Source organism: Hylobates moloch, unplaced genomic scaffold (genome assembly GCF_009828535.3).
Source record: "Hylobates moloch isolate HMO894 unplaced genomic scaffold, HMol_V3 SCAFFOLD_13, whole genome shotgun sequence".
NCBI classification, from domain to species: Eukaryota; Metazoa; Chordata; class Mammalia; order Primates; family Hylobatidae; genus Hylobates; species Hylobates moloch.
In genome coordinates this window covers 17,186,248-17,213,420 of record NW_026652288.1, presented here as the reverse complement: position 1 = coordinate 17,213,420, position 27,173 = coordinate 17,186,248, and the positions used below count along the sequence as shown (strand labels likewise).

The 27,173-nt window shown below is 45.4% G+C and overlaps 2 protein-coding genes across 2 annotated transcripts in view; one reads left to right on the top strand and one right to left on the bottom strand.

The window, feature by feature from the left end:
- VSNL1 (visinin like 1) overlaps positions 1-27,173 on the bottom strand; it is a 115,249-nt gene that overhangs the window by 7,927 nt on the left and 80,149 nt on the right. The gene's annotated exons all lie outside the window — the stretch shown is intronic.
- SMC6 (structural maintenance of chromosomes 6) overlaps positions 1-27,173 on the top strand; it is a 158,544-nt gene that overhangs the window by 128,105 nt on the left and 3,266 nt on the right. The window lies entirely within an intron of this gene.

The window sequence follows — 27,173 nt, the reverse complement described above, 5'->3', positions numbered from 1 at the left end:
ATAGACAAGCACTACAAGGTCTATAGAAGATTACTGAGGATGCTCATTGATATCCCTATTCCTTCATAAGTTTTGCACCTGCTAAGCAGACCAGGTGAGCAGCCTTCATACAGATGGCCTCTTTGCCCACTCTGGGCTATCTGCCTCGAGGAGCCCTCGGTCCATCTTTCTCACTGTGCATCCTGCCCTGGATCCTGCAGAGCTCTGCTGCCCACTCCTCCTGCACCTAGAAGCACATTGGAAGGTAGAAAATTTCCCTCCAGACATAAGATATGCTTTAACACAGAAGGATTCTATACATGGGGCCCAGGGAACAGCCAAACATTCCAGGAGAAGTAAAGTACCCATTACTTATATTTTGGTAGTGCCCATTGCTAGGCACAATGATCTGTTCCAAGACTATTACTATATAACAAATCACCCTAAAAGCTAGTGGCTTAAAATGACAACAATCATTTTATTATCTCATGAAATAAACATTTGAGACCCACTTCTTTTTTTCATCAAACATATCATTTCCTGGTTACAAAGGACAACGTTCTCTTATGTTCCCTCATTCCCTAAACATATCTTTCACTTCTGTTATCCTTCATTTTTCATTATTCATCAAAATTCACTGCGTTCTTTTTCATGTCGGGCCTCGTCTTGGGTGCTATGGACTCAGAGGACAATACCTCGAGGTCTCTGTGTTCCGAGACTGCACAGTTAATGGGGGGACTTTACTCAAAATTGACTTGGTCATGTTACTTGATAAGAACTAGAACAGAGGAGAGGGCAAAGTATTACTAAAGCTCAGTAAATGAGCTGTTAGTTTCAAGGAGGGAGTTGTAGAGGGAGGGGCTTTCCTTCTTCTTTGAACAGCTCAGCATGACCCCAGCCCCTCACCCCCCAATGCTACTTAGGTTCTTGGTACCTGAGGACATGCTGCCAGGTGCTGAGTTTTGAACTAAACAATGCTGAACCTGAAAACTTCTAAATAGGCAAGTTTGCTCCTCCTGTGCCTTATGCATGAGTGGTCCTGGTCCCTTTCTAGAGGGTATTTTGGCTGATGTGTTCATCTGCCTTGTGATTAGGGGCCTGGGTGGAGCTGGCACCTGTGAACCTGACTTGGTGGAGCAGAACGAGCCCCTGGACAGGTTCCCAAGTCCCCTTAGTGCTGTTTACCCGCCAGCATTTCTATGTGCAGTTGGCATGAGACCAGTGGGCACGAAACCTCCATTCATGTAGGTTTCTGGCACTGTAATGCTTTAACTATCTTATGTCTCACGGCCTACTTTTAGGTTAAGGGATAGTTCACAGTTTTATCTAAAAATAACTGGGCACCTTAGGTCAGTATATTAAAAATTAATTTAGGTCTAAAAAACCTTGAGAGAAAAATCGATTGTAAATTTTGAGCTATAAAAGTTACATGCGCCTTGCAGAAGGTCTATATACTGACTTTTACAACCAACATGTTTACTTTAGAACTGAGTGTGTGCTCAAGAGCCCTCAAATTTCTGGAGGGGTTGTTTCCTTTAGGAAATTTATCCTATCATGTCTGAGTGCTTTGAGTTTTTCTAACTAGGGAAATGCTCCTTATTTTGACTAAATAATTCAACTCTAGATGGATCATTACAGAGAAATAAAGCCGCATTCCCTTCAATTTCTTTAGGAAGAATTCAGGGTCTTGAACTCAGTTCTCTTGGAGGACAAGACGGCCTGAAAAGCACAGTATTTTTCTTTTTTTGCATACTCTTGTTCAATTTCTTTTTAACTCAATGTATTTTTCTTTAATTCTTGTATTAAATTTTGACATGGAAGTAATATTTGATGGCAGTAATAATTTATAAATAATATGATACAAAGAACTTTGAGGTTGAAAAATTATAAATATATATACACACTCATATGTATATGTATATATGTGTGTGTGTGTGTGTGTGTGTGTGTGTGTGTGTGTGTGTATTAGTGTTCTCTCACTTCATTTTCATAACAAAATCTGACATTGTACTTCCCATTTTGTGGATGAGGAAGTGGAAGCCTGGAAACATCAAAGGCATTTGCCTTAGATTCCTGGCTGTCTGCAGCAGAGGCTGGATTTGAATGCAACTCTGTCTGACCGTTTCTGCCACACCTTGAGATTTATCTTAATCAAGTGTTAGCCGAGGAAATAAACTTAACTCCACATTTGATGAAGCAACCAAATTTGTTGCATTATGTAATTCTTAGCATCCATTGCCTCTGAAGCTTGAAATTCTCTGCTCTGAGTATTTTCGCCACCTTCTGGCAACACATATGTACTGCAAAGAAATTACTAAGATGCTAACTGAGTTATTTTCTGACTCATTCTTTAACTCAACATTGATTGAGCAGCTGCTATGTGTCAAGGACAGTGTTAGGTGCTGGCAATAAAATAGAAGAAAGACATAGAGCATTAAGGACAGTGGGGGAAAATAGGCATTAATCAAACCACCATATAAAGAAGTATAAAATTATACTGTGGTAAATTACGAGTGTATGGAGCTGCAAACAAAAGTAACAGACATGATATTGTCAGTTTGAAGCTTTAAAATATTCGCGTGTGGTCCTTTCCCCCCATCCTAATATACAGGCTGCTGACAATTCATTTTTCTTCATCATAGCCTAGAGTTTCAGAGTCTGAGACTTCTTGGGATTACACAGACCTTGACTGCTCCCAGTTGTACTCCACACCCTGTCCCTGAACTGACCAACCTGCAGAAGAAAACCCCAGGAAACACTTGAGGTCTTTTCTTTCCCCAGGCAGACAACAGGAGTCTTTGCATGGTTTAACCAGCTTCCTCCTGGCCAGGGCAGGAGCTTTTCCTACAGACAGTGGGCCCGACTCTGCATTTCTTTCTTTTCAGTAATCTATCTAGTTGTGAATACCAAAATGTTTGTTTCCTCTAAGAGGTGTTGCATGAGAACCAGACACATTAGCCTCTGGGCCTCCAGGGCCCCACCCAGCGTGGGCACAGAAAGGCTCTGTGATGATCTACAAACACTGTGCCTCTCTCCAGTGACACAACATTTCCTCTGCACCCCCTATCCCAGCCCTCCCTAGCATCATTGCTGCCTGGATAGCTTATCCTTCCAGAGAAAATATTGCATTTCCCACATGAATCTTTCCCCTCTAAAGATCCCTGGTTTACTGCCTCAATGTGATGGAGGAGGCAGCTCCCCAAGAAGTTCTCCAGCCCAGCCTTTGGGTGGGGGTGGGGTGGGCACAAGCAAGGCCTTGGCCAGTACTCACCCCTGCCCATGCAACAGCTGCTGTGCTGTGTCAGGAGGGGTGGCGGCAAGGCCACTTCAGAGGATGCCTCTCTCCAGGGCTCTGCCCAAGGCCCAGCTCCTGGCTAATGCTGGGCAGCCCTCAGACCTCAGAATAGATTTCTGCCCATTAGTATGCTGGAAATAGAGCTCTTGATAGGAAATAGGGCTTCAAAAAACCAGAAGAGTATTCTTGGACTGCTCCGCTGCTCACAGTCTTGGAGAGGTCTGCCATCCAATCCCGCATAAGACATAGCTGCTTTTAAAACACCCTCACTTGGGTCAATTTTGTTTCTTTTGTTCTCAAATTTCAAAGGCCTATTTTGCCTGGCCAATGAATACACAAATACAATCACCCTGAAATACCGTTGCTCAACCTCCAAGGTCATCTCCCCTTACCCTGCTGGAATTAGCCAGTGGCTTCTAGCCTGTTCTGGATGACCTGGTCTTGTACCTACCTCTTCAGGCCCTGCTACTGAGACAGTAGTTACTGTTTCATGAGTGTGTCTTGTGGAACAAGGCTCTAAGCAGGTCCTTCTCACAGGCCACCCCAGCTGATTCTTTCAGCAAGGGTAGGACTTGGAGGAGGGTCATTTTTCTGGGGCGAGTAACTGGCATGAGGTCACATCACTAAGGGGTGCAGGAGGATCAAACTCAGTGCCGTCTGAGTCAAAGCCCTGGCTCTTCACAGCACCAACTCCAGTCTCCTCCTCCCACACCAGCCCTGCAGACAGACCCTCGGCCTGTCTGTTCCGGGGTCTTGACCTTCCTTGGCTACGCTGTATCTCAGAGGCTCCCTAAGGGGCCCCTCGTGCACTGTCAGGCTGCTCTTTGCTTTAGGCCTGCGGGGCTTGTCTACCTCCTGTGGGAGCCACCAAGGACAGGGGCTGTTCAAATGAGCTCACCCCCTAACTCCTTGTCCTGGCGGCTGAGGCCTTCACGTGGGGTGGTATGGCCTTTCCAGCAGAACTCCTGCCGATGGGCAGACGGTTAGTGTTGGGGTCTTATGTGCCCTGAGATGCTGACCATATGCTTTTGAGAGGTCATTTGATATTTGGTTTTGGCTTTCAGCTCTTCACATCCATGAGGCCTCCCCCAGGAATAGGACCCCATTGTAGTGGTCCTATTCATTGCTTCCTAACTTCCCCTACACTGATCCCCTTCCCTCCATCATCACCACAGCTCCAGGGGAAACTTTGCACACCCATGTTTGGTCAAGTTTCCTTCCCACACTAGACAATAGCATCTAATTGTTCTCAGAAGAAGGAACGAGACTGTTTCCAGGCCTCAGAGACCTTTCTGGGTCTGGTCCCCACCTCTGTGTCCAGCTTCTGGTCCCCCGGTTCCCTTGTCCCGGGGCGGCTTTCACTCCCTGGGGCCTTGCTGGCTCTCCCTCCCCTGCCACAGTCATGGGACCTTTGCCGTGCTGCTGCTGTGGTCTGAAAGTTCCTTTGCTGCCCTGGGCCCAGTGAACCCCTGTTCATTCTTTAGACCTTGATTTGGTCTTGGTCAGACCCCTGTTACACACATGCATGTCACTGGGTCCCTTCCTAGGAAACATTTGTTACAATTGTGAAGAAATGTTCACAGGATTGTGGATGCGTGCCCTTTTTCCCTAGTAGACTGTAAGCTAAACGGGGCTGAGAATGACGTGGTTTTGCCATTGCTGTAATCTCTGGTGCCTGGTACAGGGCCAGGCACACAGTAGGTGCTCAGTAAATGTATGCTAAATGAACAAGTGACTCAGCAAGCAGATCATTTCGAGGCCTTGAGAGACAGGGCAAATCTACCCACTGACCAGTAGAAGGGTTGAAATGTGCTCTGGAAGCTGCCTGAAGCTGGCTGTGCTGCAGAAGGCTCACCACTTGGCCTGCAAGCCCGTTCGCATTACTACTTAAGCAGATGACTCATGAGAAGATGAATCAGCCCAGAGCAGCACTTGCACTTTAGTCACGTGGATGGGAAGAGGAGAGACACTTTCCCTTAATTAGAAATGGTGAGTCCAAAAACTGTTTCCTGCCAAAGCTTTCATTCAACAGATACTCACAGAAGCCCAATTGGTGCTGGGCTCCATGCTGAGCTTTGTGAGGGCAGGAGGGAGAGTGAGGAGAGGCAACCACGAATAAGAAAATAGAAGGTCTGGTCTCTGCCCTCAAGCAGATGTGATAAGGCAAAGGTAGGTGCAGCCTGACACGTGAGCTCCTTCCACATGAAGGCTCTCCAGAAGGAGGTTAAGGACTCCCTCACCCACCCACACCCTCAAAGGGTTCTCACAGATCCTAAGATTTCTTCTCAGAGCTGCCCCATCCCTTGTCCTCTGGGTAACAACTTCCATTTTCTATCGTCACTGCTTCTTCAACATTACAGTCTTTATTACAAGGCAGCCAGTATTAGCCTGTGATTCTTGTATAATTACATCTATTTGAGAATAAAATTACTCTTGAACTAAATTTCTAGAGAAGGGGCTTTTGCCTCCTGGGACAAGATAAGCAATTTTCACTTATGTCTTAGACCAGATCTCTCCGTTTACACAGACTGCCCCAGGAAGGTCATGAACTCCCAGAGAAGTTCTTCTGCTTTTTTATAAAAAATGAGAATCAGGCAGTAGAAATCCAGCCTCCTTACCTTCCAGATCTCCTTCACATTAGAATGCTCACCAGCCAGGCACAGTGGCTCATGCCTGTAATCCCAGCACTTTGGGAGGCTGAGGCGGGCAGATCACAAGGTCAAGAGATTGAGACCATCCTGGCCAACACGGTGAAACTCTGTCTCTACTAAAAATACAAAAAATTAGCTGGGCATGGTGGTGGGTACCTGTAGTCCCAGCTACTCGGGAGGCTGAGGCAGGAGGATGGTGTGAACCTGGGAGGCAGAGCTTGTAGTAAGCCAAGATCACGCCACTACACTCCAGCCTGGGCGACAGAGCTAGACTGTGTCTCAAAAAAAAAAAATAATAAAGGAATGCTCACCATGGGAAAAGACAGAATCATCTCTATGTTAAGAATGGAATTATATTTTGTTCTTCATTGTATCCTTACTGCTCTCGAATAAGGCTCTGGTATGCTGTAGGTGCTTTATAAGTGCTACTACATTTGGATGGGTAAAGGAAGCAATTTATTGCAGAGGAAAAGATACTGGTTGAGTGACAGAGTATCTGGGTGTGACTAAGGTCAAGTCATCTTGTCTCTTGGGACTTTCGTTTCCCTGGATATAAAATGAGGAATAAATCAGATAAGCTTCAAAATTTCATTTAGCTATAATATTTTATTTAGTTTTTCTGATTCTGGAAGTAAAATTTTTAAAAAAGAAGGGATGTTACTTTCATGACTTTGGATTTGTCGTTGACCAAAGCACCTACCATTCCCTTCGTATATAATGTCCTAATTATACAATCAAACTTCGAAGGGTGAATCTCTCTCTTCTCTTTCTCCCTTTCTCATATTTGTATCTCTATCCTTATGTCTATGTCTAAGTCTATGTCTGTACAACTATATCTAGATCATATCTCTTTTTCTATTTCTATCTCTGTACCTATAAGTAAGTTTAAGTGTCTGTCTCTGTCTCTCTATCCCTATTTCTATCTCCACTGGAAATGTCACAGACCCTGAAGGGTACTTACTGATTACTCAGATTTTAAAATCAAATGAACTGTCTTTTTATTTCTGTCTAATACACCATTTGCACTACAAATCGGGTCAATGGCATTTTGATTTTGGGTAGGGGATTATTCTAGTACTTCTCTTCCTGGTAAATATTGAGCCACCAACCTGTTACTCTTTGTTATGAAACTAGGACGTCAGTAACAAATTACACTTTGGAAATTGTGGTGAGTTTCCATTTAGAGCCAGTCTACTAGATTGGAAAGATTGTTTTTATTAATTTTAAATGGCACTGAATTTGAAACTAGGCAAGTGGTGAGGATCTTTGAAGGTGCTTGGTAGCAGCTTGGTTGCTGTGGGGAAAGCTAGAATGAGACCACTCCCTTCATACCATCTTCACTCGCTCCAACTGAAGTGAGTAGAACAGCAGATTTCACAACTGGTTCTAAAACTTATTTGATCTCCCTGCCTCCTCCAAAATAAAGTGGTCTATCCAAGATCGATTCTCATTTCACCCTGCACCCAACTCATTTCACAGCGTCATGGTGACAATGATGAGAACACTGAGACTGGCTGCATCTCAATTAGAACCCTACTGGAATGCCATTGGCCACCAGATCTGGAATCGTGGGGAGAGAGCTATTATAGCACAGCTGGTGACAGCAATGGCAGCCAGAGCCAGGCATATTCTATCTGCAGAAGTTGAACACATTTGATACAAAATTACAGCTAGATAGGAGGAATAAGTTCTAGTGTTCTATGGCACTGGAGGGTGACTATTGTTAACAATAATTTATTGTATATTTCAAATAGCTAAAAGAGAGGATTTTGAATGTTCCCAACACACGGATAAATGAGGTAATGAATTTGCTAATTACCCTGATTTGATCATTACACATTATTTACAGGTATCAAAATATCATCTGCATCCCACAAATATGTGCAATTGTTATGTGTCAATAAAAATAAAAGAAAAAAAAGAAATGGAACACATTTTTCAGAAATGAACAAATTCAGGACCATTGCCTAAGAAGGTGGGGCTTCTGTTTTCTGGAGGAGAGGAAGCTTCCTACCAACTCTAACATGTTCTCCTAAATGTATTCCTGTCCTGCATTACTGCAATATCTTTAACTTCTCCCCAAATTATATGAGCCCCACATGATCCCATCTCTGCCACCACAGTTATAGGATAAGATCTGGTTGCAGACTAAGAAACAAATAAAGGAAATGCATCATATAGAGAAGTAAGGATGCTATGCTGTGGTGGAGAGTGTGAGCTTTGGGGTTGGATGGGTCTGGGATTGAATATCAGTTCTGCAGTTCACTACATGTGGGACCTGGTCTCGGGCAAAGGATTTTTAATCTTTTCAAAGCTTTAGTTTCTTTTCTTTTCTTTTTATTTTTAAACAGAGTCTCGCTCTGTTGCCCAGGCCAGAGTGCAATGGCATGATCTTGGCTCACTGCAACTTCCTCTGCCTCCCAGGTTCAAGCGATTCTCCTCCCTCAGCCTCCTGAGTAGCTGGGATTACAGGCATGTGCCACCATGCCCAGCTAATTTTTGTATTTTTAGTAGAGACCGGGTTTCACAGTGTTGGCCAGGCTGGTCTCAAACTCCTGACCTCAAGTGATCTTCCTGCCTTGGCCTCCCAAAAGTGCTGGGATTACAGGTGCAAGCCACCACACCCAGCCTTAGTTTCTTCATATAAAAAATGGGACAGGATAGAGGAGAATTGGCTGCTGGGCTGGGACCTTTGGGATTTAATGGGGAGGACATTGGAACAGAGTCAGAATGCCTGGTATTGGGTTCCAGTTATTCCACTATCGAACAGTAGTGTACCTAGGGGCACCGGGCTTCCCTTCTTTGGATGACCCTGGTAGCAAAGCTGTGAGGATCAGGATGATGTGTGTAAGGCACACACATGATGTGCGCACAGTGTTGGGCTCATAATAGGTATTCAGCCAATGAAAGATGCTATTATTATTGTTATTATTATTTTAGTTTCAGCAAGGCTGTGTTCTGTGTATGTGCCAATAATATGAAAACTAAGGAACATTTAAAGAGTACATATATTCTTTAAAGGAAATGACCAGAAGAGGAAATGATCTCCTTTCATTCTCTTATAGAAAACAATATATTGAGTGATCAGTCAATCATCATCTACTATGTGCACCATATGTGGCAGATACTAGGCAAGGTGCTCAGAGAGATGCAGAAAGGCAGACATTGAGGCCAGGATCTGCATGTGGTTAGGGAGGCAGAGAGAGGCACACTCAAAGTTAATGAGCAGCGCAAACCCAGCCAAGGCGGCTGAGACAACCAGTGAGAGGAAGGTGGGTTTCACCTTGCAGGATGTGTAGGATGCATCCTGGTATAACTGTATCTTCCTTTTATTACCGTCAAGCCCAAACAGAACCTTGGTCATCCGGAGTCCAAATTTGCTCAAAACCAATATTTCCATCGAAGCAATGCATTTTGCAACATGAGACGTTATGAGGAGTTAAAGGCCTCCCTCTCCCCTGAAGGGCAGCTGGGGCAATAGATCCCTTCACCCCACCAGCCCCTTAACAAAAGAATAAAAAGACTAGATCCCTGCGGGAATCTGGGAGGGCTTACTTGGAATTGCCACAAGATGCAACAAGAGTCAGAACTCATGGGCACAAAGAGCAAGAACATAAAACCCACACAAAAGGGTGGCCACACCAGGGCATCAGAGACCTCTTACGTCCTTATCCTCACTGCAGAGCATTTGAGGAATAACAGGGGGAGCTGGCAAAATACTTCCCTGGGAAGGGGCCCTCCTATGCTACTCTCCTCCCAAACCCCAACTCCTTGATTATTCCTTTCTCTAAGGAGTAACTGCAGCTAATGTGACCTGATTCTTGCCTCAGTGGTCAAGAAGGACCAACTTAGAGACTAGATCTCAGGGCAGACGGGAAATCTCTGGAGAGTTTGCTAGTAGGTTCCTCCCATCCTACTGAGAATGAAGAGCAGGTGCTCACACCTGGGTGGGCAGCTTGGACTCCAGCGCCAGTTCTGGAACTCGCTCTACTTTCTAATCATGTCCCGTAGGGCGTGGGAAGGAGGAGCAGGCTGAGTGTGCATGAGTCCAGGTTCCAATCATGCCACTTACTGGCTGTGAGATGCTGGGAGAGGGATTCAACCATCTGGGCCTGTTTCCTCTTGTGTGCAACGAGGGAGTTGGCTCCCTCTGAGCCCTAGGAGTTCTACCAACTCCTGTGGTTCTAAATCTGCAAAGTCTTCAACATTACACTTGAAAAAAGACACTGGTTTAATTAAACTTTGTAACACTTACTATGTGTCAGGCACTATGTAAGCACATTACCCATATTGAATCGTGTAATCTGCCAACAATCCTATGAAGTAGGTTCCACTGCTGTCCCTATTACATGGATGAGTATACAGAGGCATATGGATATTATGTAACCTGCCCAGGGTCACATACCTAGTTAGTGGCAGAATTTGAACTCAGGCAATTTGGCCTTGGGGCTGTATAGACTCTACATATCTCTCATCTACCTAATACAGGAACACAGACCCCCAAGAGGGCAACATCTCAATTCTACTTCTAGTATCACATCTGCACGCATTCTAGTGAGACAGAGGCAGCAAAGGAACTGAGCACGTGGGACCAGCACCTCTTCCAAAACCCCCATAGGCCAAGTCTCTTAGAGAGTCTTGACTTGACCACTCAGCATTATCCAGGGCCATGGGGTGTTATGTGAGACCACGTCCGGGAAAGTGCTGCGTCAACCTCAAGGACTCAACAAAGGTCATTCTGTCCGTGGTTGGAATATTTACCAGGAGCCCAGTGCTGTGCAAGGCACTGCAGTGGGCACTGTATAAACCAGACACAGTGCCCTGCTCTCACTGGTGTGGGCCAGAGCAGATCTCCTAGGGATCTCATGAAAATACAAATTCTGCTTCAGCAGGTTTGGGTTGAGGCTGGGGTTTGCATAGCGCACCCTCTCTGATGCAGAAGCTGCTAATGGGTCCTCAGAAAGCAAGAGTGCAGCCTCCAGGCACTTGGGATTTGGAGGAGGAAGCCCAGGCAGGTTGGAGAAGTCAGGGGAGGCATCCTGGGGTGGGGTTGGGGGCTGGATGGTAGCTGGAGATGGGCCAGCACCTGTGCAGTTTTGTGGTGTTGTGGGGGCAGCGTACAGGAGGTGCTGTGGGAAACAGAAACAAAGCCCAGCCTGGGCAGATGTCCAGGGGTCAGCCAAGCCTGCTTAAGTGGGAGCAAGGGCCCAGCTGGGGCTGAGGAGAATCTGCCGGCTACAGCCCTGGAGCTGCCTCCTCCATCCCTCCTGGTTTATGTATTAGATGTCACAGCAGCCCTTAGTCTTGATGGGGAAGCTCTTCTCGCACATTTCCATATTTATCTCTCTGAGTCTGCAGGGAAAGCACAGAGCAGCCTTCAGACAGGCTCTCCAGGCTCCCCTGGGCTAGGTTCATGAATAAAGATGCCTCCCCTGGGAGAGTTCTCCCAGCCTTCCCTGAGGGAAGGGGAAGGGAGGGGAAGAGCTGGGCAAGAGGGGCCGGAGAGGAACCGGACAGCCAGCTCTAGAGGGTAGAGGCAACAAGGACTAGATCCGGGGGGGCGACGGCCTATGGATGGCACCTGGAACACTGGAATCATTTCTCCTCACGATGCTTCAGTTTCTCTGCCTGTAAATCAGGAGACTGAACAAAACAGCTTAAGGGTACTCATTCCAGGTCTGGCTTTCTGTGATTCTGTCATAAAGAGAGGCCAATGTTTTGTGACTGCTAAAGCACTCTCCCAACACAAAGCCTACTGTGAGTACCTTTGAGAGCAGCCCTGTCCAGTAAAACGATATCATGAGCCACATATGCCAATCACATAAGGAATTGGAATTTTTCTAATAGCCATATTACAAAGGTAAAAAAAAAAAGTTTTTGATAATAGATTCTATTGAACCCATTATATTCAAAACACATCAAATTTACATCATTCAACGTGTAATCGCTATTAAAGTTATCAGTGAGATATCTGACTTTTGGACTAAGTCTTTGAAGCAGGTACATGTGTCATTACTCACAGCACATCTCAATTCCTGCTAGACATATTCTAAGTGCTCAAAACCACATGCAGCCCATGGCTACCATACTGAACCCTGCAGCTCTCAGTAGTGCAGAAAGTGTGAAAGGGCGTGTATGAGCTGTTGCCATAAAAGATCTTTGGGAATATGTGCATGTCATGGTGTGAGCATCCACTGGTCAAGGAAGCAGGGGTTTGTGTGTTAACCTGGAAAACCATGAGCCTCTGAGCACAGGCTGCAGCCTTTTCCTGCCCTTGGACTCCCCAGGCTTCTAGGCCAGTGAGTGTGGCCAGAGAGATGAGGGCTGCTTGCTTGGAGCTTGGTGGAATCCACGTTTTCACTCCAAATCTAGGTGTCTATTGCCTTTGTACCTTGATGACATCTTTCATTTTCCCAAGACCCTGGCTTACTATTTCCCCATCTCAGGTACCATATGCCAGGGAGTGCTATGGTAATTATACTGGCTTCATATCATAATTCTAAAATGTTACACTGGGGAGGAGCTCTTTCCACCAAATTCTGACACCCGCCCCCACCCCATGCAAGATAAATTAGTATTTTTTCCCTTTCTCTGAAAAGCAATAGTGGAGGCAGTTTGGGTTGAGGAATGAGTGAGGGCTACAGAGCCACAGTGACCATGTCAAACTCTGGCCCCATTGCTGAAGCATGGCCTTGAGTAGGGCGCTTTGTAAGCCTCGGTTTCCATGGGTGTGAAAAGATCAATCCCATGAGTAAATGGCATTTTGTACAGTGTCAGGCACATGGAAGACACTTTTAAAAAGGTAGCTTACTTTGCTTCCTTCTGTCCTCAGCATTGTGGATGTCTGTTTTGGAGATGACATTACAAAAAGTCCTTTTACCTGTTTTAATGTAATTCTCACAACAGTCCTCTGAGGTGGGGCTCATAGATGAGAAAAGTGTGGCACAGACTGGCAAAGTAACTTTCTCAAGATCACAAAGTGAACGGCAGAAGCTAAATTGTGAACCTAGAAAATCCAACTGCAGAATCCTGGTGCTGATGTTCTTTGCCTCGACGCTACATGAGAGGTAGAACTCCTAGGAGAAGGAGCTTTTGAGCTTAAACTCCAAAAGCAAGAACCACAAGCCAGGATGGACGATTTTAGGGTGGCCACGATGATGACCTGAACCCGGATCTTGCTGAGGCAAATCCCCTCAGCAGAGATTTAGGAATTCTTACATTTTGCCTTCCACCTGTCATCAGCCATCCCTGCAGATTCCCCACCGCCCACTGCTTGCTGTCAGGATTCTATTTTCTGGAGCACCATTCCCAGCAGGCCTCTGAGATTCCTGGCACAGGACCAGAGGCCTGACTGTTCCATCTCCGAGCATTTGTCCAGGAGACACACACCCCTGTCCTTCAGCCCAGTCCCTCTGGTGGACCCTTCCTCTCCTTTTTGGCACCTCTGGTTGCAGCAACCAGGGAGATATATAATTCCCACTTCTGCCCAACAGCTTGTTGCTAAGCAGCTGGTGCACGCCAAGATGTGTGGAAGGAAAACCTCATGGTGACAAAAACAAACCCTCATGTGCCCTGAGCCAAGTGTGTATGTATGTATGTGCACATGTACGTGTGTGTACGTGTGTATGTGTGTTCAAAGGAGCTAGGGGTCGAGCTGCCAGTTAGAGTCTGACCATGAGTCAGAACCAAGCAGGAGCAGTAACTCCCTGCAGTGGGACCCATGGGGCGAGAAGGCTCTGGCTGGGGTTTGAGGGGTTCCAGGAGAAAGTGGAAGCAGCACCAGAGCACGAAGTGGGTGGGTTGGAACTGTGTGACTATGGGAATGACCTAACCATTTTCTCTTCTTTGGCAGTTGTGATCTCGGCAAAACAAAAAACAAACACACAGAAACACCTGTTTTCCTCCTCACCCTACTACGACCTGAGAGGCTCGTTCTTACTTTGCTGATCTCAGAGGAGAGATGAGGCAGTCAGGGGAGGGGAAGGGGCATAGCTAAGCTTTGCCTCAGCCTCATTTGTACAACAAACACATCGCAGGGCATTGTCTGCACGTTGGGAAATGTCACACATTGCCTTTTTATTTCTTGCTTCTTCCCTGGACACGTGTTGAGAAGACCCCTAAATACAAAGGCTGAGATGGAAAGGCACAGAAGTTCCTACTGCGTTCTCTCCTGGTCAACTGCTAACAAACTTAGCCTCAAGTCTTGCCAGGACCTCTTACATAATTTGCAGGGCTCAGTGCAAAAGGAAAATGTAGGGCTTCCTCTTTAAAAATTATTAAGAATCACGATGGCAGCAGCAGAGCAGTAAGCCAAGTGTGGGGTCCTTCTAAGCACAGGGCCCTGGGCACCTGCCAGCCCTGAGTCTCGCCTGCACACTGCTGTTAGAATGAGTGAGCGCATCTGCAAATCTAGTCCTTAACCTCTCTACTGCACGCTCTTTGATGCCCTCCCCTGCCTTCTCCCCCACACTCGAGGATGAAAGCCGCTCTGCTTAGTCCAGTCCCCCAAGGCCTTTCTGGACTTCGGTCCTGCAAACCTCTCCAGCTTTATTTCTCCACCACCCTCCCCTCCTCAGACACTCCAAGCTGGTGCCGATCCACAGGAAATCTTTCCCGAGTGCTTTTGCATGTTTTGTCCATGCTTCTCTCTTGCCCCCTCACTCCTTGCTAGTTCCTGTTAGTCCTTTATCACTCAGCTCAAGGAGCACTTCTCTGAGCCCCTTGTCTTCTCAGCCTGCTCTTTCCTTTCCACGCCATATTCCAACTCTCTCCCCTGCCTAAGCTGAGTTAAGGGCTTCCCCTCTGAGCAATGACAATACCCTGTATTGATGCACAGAGTCACTTGCACCTCGTCTTGTCACGAGCTGTTTTATGCCTGCCCCCAACTCTGCTCTGACATCCTCCAGGGAAGGGTCACCCCTGACTCATGTCTGTATTCTTAGTGCCTGGAACACAATGGATGTTCAATAAGTATTTCCTGACTAACTCAATAGGTGAAGGTGGCCTCTGCTAGATCCATTACATTCAGCTCTTACTTTTAATTTTTTTTTTTCTTTTTGAGACAGAGTCTCACTCTGTCACCCAGGCTGGAGTGCAGTGGTGCAATCTCGGCTCCCTGCAACCTCTGCCTCCCAGGTTCAAGCAATTCTCGTGCCTCAGCCTCCAGAGCAGCTAGGATTACAGGCGCACACCACCATGCCCAGCTATTTGTTTTGTATTTTTAGTAGAGATGGGGTGATAAGGTTTGGCTGTGTCTCCACCCAGATCTCATCTTGAATTGTAGCTCCCATAATTCCTATGTGTCCTGGGAGGGACCCAGTGGGAGGCTCATTCCCACGCTGTTCTCGTGATAGTGAATAAGCCTCACGAGATCTGATGGTTTTATAAAGGGGAGTTCCCCGGCACAAGCTCTCTTACCTGTTGCCATGTAAGACATGACTTTGCTCCTCATTCACTTTCAGCCATGATTGTGAGACCTCCTTAGCCATGTGGAACTGTGAGTCAATTAAACCTCTTTCCTTTGTAAATTACCCAGCCTCAGGTATGTCTTTATTAACATCATGAGAACAGACAAAGAAACAGGGTTTCACCATATTGGCCAGACTGGTCTTGAACTCCCGGCCTCAAGTGATCTGCCTGCCTTGGCTTCCCAAAGGGCTAGAATTATAGGCATGAGTCACTGCACCTGCTGCTTTTCTTATTTTTAATACCAAATCATCCAAGAAGTATTTTTAATGCTTATTTTTGCATTTCATAATTCTTCTCCAAAGGGTGATTTATTCAGTGTATAACTGAAGGAGATATGCTGTGTCTATTTTTTAAGGCACTTTAATGAAAATAGCAATGCTTTTTTCTTACTCTAAAGATAATACACATTTATGAAGAAAAAATTTAAAACACAAATAAAGGAATAATTAGCCAAAAAGCTACCACTCAGAGTTATTATTAAGAGTGATCATTGTTTGGCCGGGCACAGTGGCTCACGCCTGTAATCCCAGCACTTTTGGAGGCCAAGGTGGGCAGATCACGAGGTCAGAAGTTCGAAACCAACCTAACCAACATGGTGAAACTCCATCTCTACTAAAAATACAAAAATTAGCCGGGTGTGGTGATGCATGCCTGTAATCCCAGCTACTTGGGAGGAGAATCGCTTGAACCCGTGAGGCAGAGGTTGCACTCAGCTGAGATTGCACCACTGCACTCCAGCCTGGGTGACAGAGCAAGACTCCATTTCAAAGCAAACAAACAAACAAAACAAAAACAAAAACAAAACCACTGTTCTAGGAGTTCATTGATTCAATGTGTATTTATTGAACACTGACAAAGTTTCTCACATTGGGGATACAGCAGTGAATCATACAAAAAACCTTATCTGGCCAGGTGTGGTGGCTCACACCCATAATCCCAGTGGGTGGATCAGTTAAGGTGAGGAGTTTGAGACCAGCCTGGCCAACATGGTGAAAAACCGTCTCTACTAAAAATACAAAAATTAGCCAGGCATGGTGGCATGGGCCTGTAGTCCCAGCTACGCAGGAGGCTGAGGAAGGAGAATTGCTTGAATCCGGGAGGTGGAGGCTGTAGAGAGCTGAGATCATGCCATTGCACTCCAGCCTCAGTGACAGAGCGAGACTTCATCTCAAAAAAAAAAAACAAAAAAAACCTTACCTTCATTCTAGTCATTAAGTATGTACCTGTGTATGGTTCTGCATTCTGCATGTTTACACATACATGCATGTATATTTATAATTCTAGATTTATTCATTCGGTGCTATGTCATGAAAACCTTTTAGGTCACTGGCTTTAAATATATGACCCCCTTTTTAGTGGCTGATTAATATTCCATTATATGAATGTTCCATAATTTATTTAATCAAATCTGGAGCCTCTGACAATGGTTTAAAATGTCTTCACTGTTATTAATACCTTAAAGTGTTTTATTTATAAAATTGATCTGGTTATCTCCTAAACATGGACTATGGGTGAAGGAATACACAAATCTTACTTGTGACCCATATTGTCAAACCACCATCCAATAGTTAACCAGAGTGCTAATGTGTGATGCACCCTTGACATTGCCTCTGATACCAGAACAATGATACAATATTATCCAACCATTTTTGCATTTCTCTGATTTCTAGTGAGGTTCACTATCCTTTTTATATCCTTTGGAAAAATCATATACAAGCTTGCTTTTTTTTTTCCTGTGCAAAAGTTTAGATTTTTATATAATCAAGGCATCAGAATTTTCCTAAATGGTGTTTGGTTTTGGTGTCGTTTTGAAAGTCCATCCCCACACTGAGATTCAGAATATTTCCCTATGTTTTCTTCTAATACTTTCCCCTCCCTCTCATTTACCTTTGAATATTCACATTTAATTTGTGAATATAATGGCTAGACAATTGTTATAAGAGTTAATGAAAAGTCCATTTTTTCCTTTCTGCTTTAAAATGCCATTTTGGGCTGCGCACAGTGGCTCATGCCTGTAATCCCAGCACTTTGGGAGGCCAAGGCAGGTGGATCACGAGGTCAAGAGTTTGAGACCAGCCTGGCCAACATGGGGAAACTCCATTTCTACTAAGAATACAAAAATTAGCCAGGCGTGGTGTGGTGTGCCTTTAATCCCAGCTACTCAGGAGGCTGAGGCAGGATAATTGCTTGAACCCAGGAGGAGGAGGTTGCAGTGAGCCAAGATCGTGCCACTGCATTCCAGCCTGGGCAACAGAGCAAGACTCCGTCTTGAAAAAAATAAATTAAAAAAAATAAAATGCCATTTTGCCCCATATATGCAGGTGTATGTTTGATATGTTTGAACTAGTTATTATTTCTTTATTTGGTTGTCAATTTATTCCTCTATTAACAGCATAGTATCTTAATTATTGCAAGCTTATAAAATATTTTAATATATGGAAGTTATCCTCTTCTCTCTTCTTCTGATTATTATTGAAAATATATTCTTCCAGAGGAACTTTAAAATAATTAGATCAAGTGGCAAAGCAACGAAACAAAGCAAATTGTGATGAGATTTTGACTGAGATAGCTTTGAGCTGCTACATTCATTAGGGAGAGCTGGCATCTTTGCAGCACTGAGTCTTCCTATCCAAGAACAAGTAACATCCACTTGCTTATTTATGTCTCTCAACTGATGAGGCTTCTGCAGTGTGAACTGCCACCTCCCTTTCTCACAGAGCTGCAAGCCCTGCAGCTTTGGAGTAAGGGCATTGAGCCTGAGGGAATGACTCAAGAGGGCACTCTGGGCTAAAATCCCAGTGACAGTGGCAGGAGGCAGCTAAATGCCTAGGCAGATGGGGTGGGTCCATGGTGAAACGCCACCTCCAAGGTACATACTTAATTACTAGAAGACAAGGCAAAGACAGTTGAAAGCCCGAAATCCAAGCTACAAGTAAAATACATGGACGAGACTGAGAAGCTACTTTCTCGCTTGGCTTGCTTTCCTGTGATTAAGCCCCACCTTTCACCTATTTTACATTTACCTATCCTTTCCTAATTGTTTTTCTATACTATCGTGCCCACCTTTGGGTGCTGTCTTCACTTAAACATGTTTTTGCATACTCACAAACCAATCTGCATGCACTCCGCATTCCGAGTCCATAAAAAGCCTGGGACCAGCCACACTGAGAGAGAAATCACCTGATTGTGGGTGTGGGGGACCACCCCACCATGTCCCCTCTCAGCTGAGAGCTGTTTCATTGCTCAATAAAATTCTTCTCTGCCTATCCTTACCCTTCTAATTGTCAGTGTAACCTTATTCTTCTTGGATGAGGGACAAGAGCTCAGGAATTGTTGAACGCGCGGGTACAATCTATAACACATGCAGGTGGAATGGATGAGGTGCCTCCAGCAGGCCTGGGGCCAAGCAAGGCCCAGGCATGGCAGGGGGTATTGCTGGCCATGGAGTTCCCTGGTTGGCAAAGTGGCTGAGAAAAATTCTGCATCACCAGTGGCAGTTGGAAACCATTGCCAAGTAAGTCAAGTCCACTGAACTCAGAAGGCCTTACACAGAGAGGGGATTTAGAACAATCCTTCCCCAGGAACAAATCTATCTTTCTCTGGAGAAATTGCTATAGCTTAGATCTCATAGGGGTGGCAGGAAAGACCTTTCATGAGTTAAGTAAAGGACTGCTGATATGGGGGCACCTCCTAGGATAGTTGCTTTATAGAAGCTTCTCATTGCATTTTCTCACCAACCCTGGGAAGTGGCTAGTGTTGCCCTATGTAACATGGAAGGGGCATATGGTTTGGTCACCTGCCTCAAGGTCTTGGAGCTAATGTTCTGGGATTGGATCTCAGATGTGTCTGCCTTTGAGCCCTTCAACTAAGGCCTGAGCCTTAAGGGACCTTATAACAGCCGTGAAAACTCAGTCTGGGTGTGGGTGGAGACAGCTCCAGAGCCCCAGGCTGGGTGCCCAGAAGGGCCAGGTGGGACAGACACCCAAGGAAGATGCAGAGACAGGTGATTTAGCTGTGGCTGGGCTTCTGAAGCTTTGCCTGGCTCTGAGCCCTGTGTTGAAGGCAGGCATTCTCTTTGTGCCACTAGAGTGAGGAGTTTTGAAGCACAGAGAGACCTAAGGCTCGGTAACTATGTGGGAGGCAGGAATCAAAGCAGGTGGGACAGAGGAGAGAATGAGATCACCTCAGAGAAAAGCTGTGCTCTTCGGCACCTAAATGCAGAGAGCAGAGTCTCCTTGGAGCCCTGGCTCCCTAAAGATCCCAGCAGGGGCTACAGAACAGGCAGGTGGCTGAGCTCAGGCCAGGACCCAGCCTCCCTGGGGCCCTTTTAAACTCAAGGACTTACATGTACAGAGTAAGACCTCCCTTATACCTCAGATGTGGGCAGCCTGCCTAAGGTGCTGTGGGACTTTGAACTTCTCTAACACCATTTAGAGGGAGGTATTCTAACAACTTGGAAACCACATCTGAATGCTCAGATTACTGCAGTCCTCACAAATCTTTCTCCCTGGAACAAAATAACTTACCCACAACTCTAGACTTAAACCACAATCCAGAGGCCTAATGAGGCCTTAAAAAAATCACAATGCCACTCTTCTCTGTTTCCTGCCCCTCTGTACCTAGTGGAAACATTGTAGACTCCTTAGCTGGGCATTCAAGGACCTTCAAAATTAGGTCCTGAGCTTTTATCATGCACTCCCTCCTCCCTACACTACATATCAGACAGAAAAAATTATTTGTTTTTATTCAAATTCTTCACACTCGTATGCCTGCAATGCTAGGTCAATTTAACAACTGTTAGATATCCATTATATGCCAGACCCAGGTGAATCCAGAAACAGCCAATATGTACTGCTGTCCTCAATAACTCACACTCTATTATGCCTTTGCTCCTGCCAGCTACAATCTCCAGCCTGGATTTGAGCTTCTTAACCTTTTATTTGTACTTCTATTAAGATACTTACACTATTATGTTATTTTTTCTGGCCATGTGTCTGTGTCTACCTTGCCAGATGTGAAACTGCCTTTGCAAAAATCATAACTGAGGAAATTATAACAGTGAAAGATATCAGACCTAACTGACCCCATCTTGCTTCTAACCTCTGTACTGTCCTTGTTCATTCCTGGGCATAGGCCGAACTAGCTTTGGATAGGAATTTAGTGTATAGTTATATAACAGCCCTTCCCAAAAGGCTATTCTTATAAAGCAAATGAAAGGTCACCAGCCACCAAATCAAGAAGAGAGGGGCTGGAATTTGAAATATTACCAACCATTATTTCGGAGGTCATAAAATTTGCAACTTCCTCAATCACTCTTGAAGGTAACATCACTATTGTGAACCTAGGATCTGCTTTTTGAGATGTCTTTTCAGATTTTTGCATTTCTAACAACAGATGGCCCCACCTGGACCTGCCAACCAGTTCTGTGGCCCCAACACAGGAACTGACTCAGCACAAGACAACGGCTTCAACTCCCTGTGACTTCATCCCTGAGCTAACCAATCAACACTCCCAATTCACTGGACCCCTACCCACCAAATTATCCTTAAAAACTCTGATCCCCAGGTTTTCAGAGAGACTGATTTGAGTAATAATAAAACTCATCTCCTGCATAGCCACCTCTGTGTGTATTACACTTTTGCTATTGCAATTCCTGTGTCTTGATACGTCGCCTCTGTCTAGGCAGTGGGCAAGGTGAACCCCTTGGGCTGTTACAGATTGGGCAAACTACCAAGGTGAAAAGGTAATCTTTTATCTATCTTTGTGTACCTGAAAACACAGAGGGGGCACAAGATAGGTGCTTCACTGAAAGGATGAATAAATGAGTAAGCCCTAGAAGCAATGACAGATTGTTATATATGCAAATGGACTAGGATTGTTTGAGGGGTGCTTGTCTTCTCTCCTCCCGGGCCTTGAGGCAGCCACGGGCTGTGATGTGGTGAGAGGTGGGTATGTGGTGTCTCCTGGGCCTGGATTTGCATTTAGGCCCTGAAGCTGTTTGGATGTGGTGTTGAAATGAGGGTGAAACTGTTGGGATACTCCAGGAACAGATTTTAGACAAAATAGTCCTTTATTGCTTTGACTGCTGCTAAAAAGCCTTCTTGGGGCAACCCTACCCAGAGTCTGTGCCGTAGACAAGCTGCACCCAGCAGGCTATGGCCATGGTCAGGCCAGGCTGGAGTGGGGTTGGCATCTGAGAGCCACAGTTCTTCATCATTGAATATTCCCAGAGCCTCTTCTGAGTATCTGAGTGAGGCTTCTACCCAGTGACAGATTTTTCCTTTGTCCTAGAATTGGGACAATGCTCCAAACTGAAAATAAAAGGTAGTGAGCACTTCATTCTAACTTCAGAGAGCTGCTGGCAGTTGGGGTCAGCCATAAGCTGATGGGGTCTAATAAAGGTGTGCATTTAAAAAGCACTCTTGCATCCAACCATCATCTCCCAGGCCAGCTTAGAGACAATGTTTGTTCTCTTTGCTCCTCTGCAGACACAGGGGCAGGGTGGGTGGGAAGGGTTCGGGAGTGCTTCCCTTGGTGGTTCCAAAAGAGTTCATCTATAAGAATGGCAGGAAATGGGCATTTTGCTCCCTGACTGGCTGTCGTTTAGGACTTCGCTTAGTGGCCCCTGTGCACTGAGGCCAGATGCTCCCTACTCCTGTCACCTTTTCCAGTTCCCAGTTCCTAAGACTTCCACATCTGCTCACTGGCCTGTAGTTGGCTCAGGCCCCAAGGGGTAGTACACGAGTCCTCAGGGGAATGTGGCCTGTGATGCACTAGCTAAGGCCAGAACTCCCAGCAGTCTGCCAATACTTAGGGGCACTGCAGAGACATAGAAGTGCTGCAAGAGCACCCATTTTTGCAGGTGGAGCATATTGGGGTCATGGCCAGCCCTCAAGGAGCCCAGAGATAGTGAGGAGATTACAAGATCAGCCAAGGGGCTGGGCCTGGTGGCCTTTGCGAAGCTGAGGCGGGTGGATCATTTGAGATCAGGACTTCGAGACCAGCCTGGCCAAAAAGGCGAAACCTCATCTCTACTAAAAATACGAAAAAATTAGCCAGGCATGGTGGTGCGTGCCTGCCTGTAATCCTAATCCCAACGACTTGCTTAGGAGGCTGAGGCAGGAGAATCACTTGAACTGGGAAGGTGGAGGTTGTAGTGAGCTGATATCTCAAAAAAAAAAAAAAAAAAACAATCAGCTGAGGAGATGCTGCAACCTGGTAACCTGGCCTAGTTCCGTAAGGAACTTACTGAAATTCCCTTTTCTCTATATCTTTGCTGCCTCAATACATGAAGGAGTGGAGGATCTGGTTAGTAGCAGAGGAAGGGGTGGGTGCCAAGTGCTGATCCTTGACACATTGTCCCGCCCCCAGCCCCTGCCTCCTAACTGCAGCCACAGACAACGCAGCCTGTGCTGGGGAGGGAAGGAGAGCACTGAACTGAGCTGGAGGTGGAATTTTTTAAAATGAGTAAGACTATCTTAAATACCTGAAATGAGTCTGTTCTGATAACCAATAACAGAGAGTGTCGCTAATTCAGGGAATCTTGCCAAGATGCTGTCAAAGCAACTATTACAAAGGAGATAATAGTTCATCATAGCACAATTGCTGTATGGAATTATAAGGAAAAAATAATTTCACATTTGTATGTTGAGGAGTACAGACTTCAGGAAACCTGGTTTCCAATATCAAGCCCACGCCAGCTGCTACTGGCATGGTAACCAGGGTACTTTTAACTGAGCCCTGTATTTGTCTGTTTTCACACTGCTGATAAAGACATACTCGAGACTGGGCAATTTACAAAAGAGGTTTAATTGGAGTTAGAGTTCCACGTGGCTGGGGAAGCCTCACAATTATGGTGGAAGGCAAGGAGGAACAAGTCCTGTCTTACATGGATGGCAGCAGGCAAAGAGAATGAGGAAGATGCAAAAGCGGAAACCCCTGATAAAACCATCAGAGCTCATGAGACTTATTTACTACCACAAGAACAGTATGGGGGAGACTGCCCCCGTGATTCAGTTATCTCCCACTGGGTCCCCCAAAACACGTGGGAATTATGGGAGTATAATTCAAGATGAGATTTGGGTGGGGACACAGAACCAAACCATATCGAGCCCCATAGTAGACATTTCACACAGGTGTTCTCATTTAATTGTCTTAATTATTTGAATATTACCTGTTGCTGCTGTAACACATTACACCTCAACCATTTTGGTTTAAAGCAATACATTCATTATCTTATAGTTCTGGGAGTTGGAAGTCTGACATGGGTCTTCTCTGGGTTACCATCAAGGTGTTGGCAGAGCTACATTCCCTTCTGGAGGCTCCAGGGGAGTGGATTCCACTCCCTGTCCTTCTCTGGCTCCAAGAGGCTGCCTGCATTCCTTCACATGTCGCCCCTTCCTCCTTCTTCAAAGGCAGTGGTGGCAGACGGAATCCTCACATTGAGTCACTCCAACCTTCCCTTCTGCCTCCCTCTTTCACTTTAAGGACGCTTGTGATTACATTGAGCCTACCTGGATAATACAGAATTCTCGCCCTATATTCAGGTTAGCTGATTAGTAACCTTAGTTCTATCTACTACCATAAATGACCTTTGCCATGTAACATAATATTTTCACAAATTCTAGGGGTTAGGACATGTATACCTTGGAGTGAAGGGGGGACATGTTATTCTGCCTATTACATTTGTTACTTTTCACATTTTATGCATGAGACAAAAGGCACAGAGAGATGAGGTGACGAATCCACGGTTTCCCAGCGAGTGAGCCTCAGACCTGGAGATAATCATGCACTGGCCCCAGCTGTCCACACAGGCATTGTTCCCTAAAAGCACTGGGTCTGAAACTGATCAGCCAAAATCAACCCTGGCTTTTAACACGGAAACAAGTGTAGGAGACTGTGCTCTGCGTCTTCCTTGAAGTTTCCTTGCAGAAATTAGAGTTCCTGATCTGCTCCTTTAGTCCACATGATAATTCACCACAACGTGTTTCTATCACAGAATTCCAGTTGGTTCTTGGACTTGAATTTGGCCTGTGGCATGTTTGGATCTACACTACCTTAAGTTGTAGCTAGCTACACTATGAATCTAATAGACATTTCCCATCACGTTTACTCTTAGATGCCATCCTCACCAGGGAATCCATTAACAGTCACTTCTGTTTCCTTATTATTTAATGTAAGCTATCAATTCTTTAATTTATCTGGAATTTATTTGGTGTCTGGTGGAAGGAGAGGATCTGAATTTATTTTCCACTCTCTCTTCATAAAAATTCAACCGGATATCCCAGCAGCCTTTAGTCTATGATAGCATTTGATCATATTTTCCATTCTTATATATGCTAGGGGTTGTTCTGTTTTTTTTTTTTTGTTTTTTGTTTTTTGTTTTTTTGAGATGGAGTCTCACTCTGTGGCCCAGGCTGGAGTGCAGTGGCGCAATCTCGGCTCACTGCAAGCTCCACCTCCCGGGTTCATGCTATTCTCCTGCCTCAGCCTCCCGAGTAGCTGGGACTACAGGCGCCTGTCACCACGCCCTGCTAATTTTTTTGTATTTTTAGTAGAGACGGGGTTTCACCGTGTTAGCCAGGATGCTCTCGATCTCCTGACCTTGTGATCCGCCCACCTCGGTCTCCCAAAGTGCTGGGATTACAGGTGTGAGCCACCGCACCCTGCCAGGGTTGCTCTGATTTAACTGTTCTTGCCATTTTTCTGTTGTGGCATCAATACCGTACTGTTTTAATTACTAAAGTTGTAAAGCATGTTTTCATTTATGACAGAACAAGTATCCCACTTACTTACAAGTCAGCTGGTCTCTCTCAGCTATTTACTCTTTGAAGTGGAATTCAGAATGATTTTAAATTCATATTTAATTACATCTATTCAAAATTTTTTAAGATATTGATATAATTATGAAGTATTTATAGCATTTGTAATGTTAAACTGTCCTTAAACTCCTGGCCAAAAAACAAGCTTACCTGATTGTGGTGGATGATTGCTTTAATATGCACTAGCTATGGATTACTGAGACAGATAAAAAAGGCTCCCCAGAGAATCTCTAACCCACCCCACAAATGCTTTTGTGTAGGTGAGGGAACCTGCCCAGGGCTGGTTTGGACATGGCCACAGCGGATTGGAGCCCTCCTGTGCACTGGGAGGACCAGCTGGAAGTTCGCGCCATTTGCAGCAGGGAGGAGCCTGCCCTCTCCTGTTTCTGTGTGGGGACCTGGGATTTGATCTGTGAGGCAGGAAGTTGTTGGCAAGGCCCCCTGTTGCTTTGCTGAGTTTTTATGTCTTTTTCCTTTTCACCCAGTGAATTCCATTTTCCTCACACTTCTGTGTGTCCATGAGCCTAATCTTTCCTGATCATATGACAAGAGCCTGGTTTTAGCTGAACTAAGGAGAAAGTTCTGCAACATTACTAGGATTCATTGAAGATTTTTTCTTTCTTTCTTTCTTTTCTTTTCTTTTTTTTTTTTGAGACGTAGCCTCGCTCTGTTGCCCAGGCTGGAGTATAGTGGCACGATCTTGGCTCACTGCAACCTCCGCCTCCTGGGTTTAAGTGATTCTCCTGCCTCAGCCTCCCAAGTAGCTGGGATTACAGGCACCTGCCACCATGCCTGGCTAATTTTTGTATTTTTAGTACAGACAGGGTTTCACCATGTTGGCCAGGCTGGTCTCGAGCTCCTGACCTCAAGGGCTCCCAAAGTGCTGGGGTTACAGGCGTGAGGCACCATGCCCAGCCTGATTTTTTTTTTTTTTTTTTTTTTTGAGATAGTGTCTGAAGATTTTTATGTTCATGTTCAGAGGTAAAATTTGGAGGATGAGCTAGTAGAAGGCTGCCTGCTTTGGAATACCTCTGGATTTGATGTCTGTGATAGATGAGTGGAAAAGGAAGGCAAGGGGAGGGACTCAGAAAAATTGAGGAGAATGAGGACATGAGGCAAACTCCACTATCAGCCCAGCCTCTCTCATTATGACTCACCAGGATCTTCCCAGCAGCTCAGAAGAATCCAGTCTAAAAATCAGTAGCCTCCCTTGGAACTGTTAGTTTTGGCTGGGTGTGGTGGCTCATTCCTATAATCTCAGTGCTTTGGGAGGCTGATGCTGGAGGATCAGAGTACCATACCAGCTTGGTCAATATAGCGAGACCCTGTCTCTACAAATATTTGAAACAACAACAAAAAAATCAGCCAAGTGTGGTGGCATGTGCCTATAATCCCAGCTACCCGGAAGGCAGAGACGAGAGGGTTGCTTGAGCCCAGGGGTTCGAGGCTGTACTGAGCCATGATTGTGCCATTGCACTCCAGCCTGGGTGACAAAATGACATCTCCTCTCTATTAAAAAACGAAACAAAAGAGTACAGGCACGGTGGCTCATGCCTATAATCCCAGCACTTTAGGAAGCTGAGATGGGCAGATAACTTGAGGTCAGGAGTTCCAGACCAGCCTGGCCAACATGGTGAAACACTGTTTATACCAATAAATACAAAAATTATCTGGGTGTGGTGTTGTGCGCCTGTAGACCCACCTACTCAGGAGGCTAAGGTGGGAGAATTGCTTGAACCCGGGAGGTAGAGGTTGCAGTGAGATGAGATTGTGTCATTGCACTCTAGCCTGGGTGACAGAGTGAGACTGTGTCTCAGAAATAAAAGAAAAGAAAAGAAAAGTGAAAAGAAAAAGAGAAAGAAAGAAAAAGAGAGAAAAAAAGAAAGAAAGAAAAGAAAGAAAGAAAAAGAAGGAAAGAAAGAAAGAGAGAAAGAAAGGAAGGAAAGAAGAAACTTGATT